Genomic DNA, 2,079 nt, shown 5'->3' with positions numbered 1-2,079 from the left:
CTGCGGTGTGAAGAGGAAAAAACGGTACTTTTCAGGCTCTAGCTCCGAGCCGGCCCTGAAAACGCGTTGGTGTGAAAGGGGCATGACTGATGTCCTTGTATTCATAATATATCAGCTATATCAGGCTTCAGTAATGCCGCATGTTGAGCTTGTGAAATAACTTAAAGAGCACTTTGGATTGTTTGGAACGACTCTTAAAGGTGATTTAAATGTAATAGTTGTTTTATTGTAAAGAATCAATGTGACATACAGTTTTTCGCTTTTATCACCATGACTGACTTCAAACAGGTGCCCTTTAAGGGAGAATATATCAGAACTGTTTAACTGTATCTATGTGCTCAGGTAGAACCTCCATTCTCCGCCCCCTGAGAACCTCATCCAGTTTGTGCATCTGTTCGCAGACTTTTACTGATTATGTGAAATTATTCAAGGCCGGAAGCATTTAGTGTGTTCTTGCCAACAAAAAACTGAATACATTTAAAACCCTGCGAGTGTAGACTCCTCTGTGTTTCTGCTGTATTCATTGGGCTGCATGTCTAACATATCTGACAGCGTTAAGAGGTTTGTGGAATTAAGTATACCTGTATACTTTGGTGTTATAAATTATGCTTATTGGCTCTGTCGTGGTCCTTACCACATTCTCTTCTACTGATGACATGCGCTTGGCCTCTAGTCAATCCAGATATTTTTCAAATACAGCTTCTGTTTCTGTAGACATCCACATTTGGGTCACCCTTTGCTGATTTTCACCTTCACTATTTTCTTTAATCAGGAGCAGTGCTCTGTTTCCTCTGCTAATAATCTCTGTTGCTTTTTTCCCTCTTATTTCTTAAACATGGATGTCTAAATTAGATATGAATATTGAAATAAATCTACCAATGAAGTTTGAACAAGAGGAATTGTGTCCGTATTGATCTTTAAATGTCAAATATTATATAACTAGGCGTTGCAACAATTTCCACCAACTGAAGATTCCACTTGTGAAATAAATATCCTATTATTTATTAACAAACATCAAATTGAGCATTACAAAAATAATTTCAACATTTTGGGAAACATGGATCTGTTTTGCTTCTGTGCACAGAATTAGACTACCACAATTTTCCACTGAGCTCTGTTCAATTAACCGCAGCCTCACAGAGTCCATCACTGATTGTAGCTCTTGCCTTCTCCCCAACTTGCCTTATACATTTTACCCAACAAACAGCCAGTAAATACACTTTTTTCTTGTTCTTATCTGAATGACAGTAACTGCTTCCAGAGCACAACCTTGTGCCTGTAAGGCAGTAGGGGAGAGTGGGGTTGGAAGTGTTTGCCAATTTGTGGTGTCCTCTATAGGGCTAGGCAATGAAACATTTGATAGAACTCAAATTACAACAACAACCTTTACTTCAGGATGTCTTCTGAAGTAAAAAGATATGATTCTACACTGTATTGAAGTAAACATGTATTGTTTGAACTGTTTTAGGTAATCACAAACGGGTTTTGATAAGTCACTTAGAATAGGAATGTTATTCTTACTTTCAAACTCACAGATCCAGAGATTCTGTGTTGCAACACACCAACATCCTTCTTATCATCCATAAAAGCCAGATGCGGTCATTAAGTCGTTAAAAGACATCGTTAAATAGGCGGAGGAGGAGAAGAGTTTAAATGTCTGAAGGAGGATAGTTTAGGTGAAAATATCCCCTGGGAAAGGAATGTAGAGTAAGATAAGGTAGAGATAAACATTGACTTTTGACCTGGTGTGGTTTGGGACCACACTCTGTTCGGAACTCTGATTGAACCCGGCCAGAAGCGAATCCAGCCAGTCAGGGCACTTGGGGGAGGTGGTCAGTTTAAACAGCTCCTCCCCAGGGGTTCTCTAATTCGCTTGGGAGAAAAGTGGGAAGGAAGAATCGACAAATCTCCGCCCCAAAAATAGATAGAAATACTGATGTTGTGTGTGTAAAAATGCTTTGGGTTTGGTGAGTTTGTTGGTTCCGATATCTGTGTCCGCATCGCATCACAAACTTGAAGTCACTTTCTTCTCGTTTGATGAGTTGTCTGGTCCCGACGCTTTTATCCGCATCGCATCAC

Source organism: Trematomus bernacchii, unplaced genomic scaffold (assembly GCF_902827165.1).
Source record: "Trematomus bernacchii unplaced genomic scaffold, fTreBer1.1, whole genome shotgun sequence".
Lineage (NCBI taxonomy): Eukaryota > Metazoa > Chordata > Actinopteri > Perciformes > Nototheniidae > Trematomus > Trematomus bernacchii.
This window is presented reverse-complemented; position numbering follows the sequence as displayed.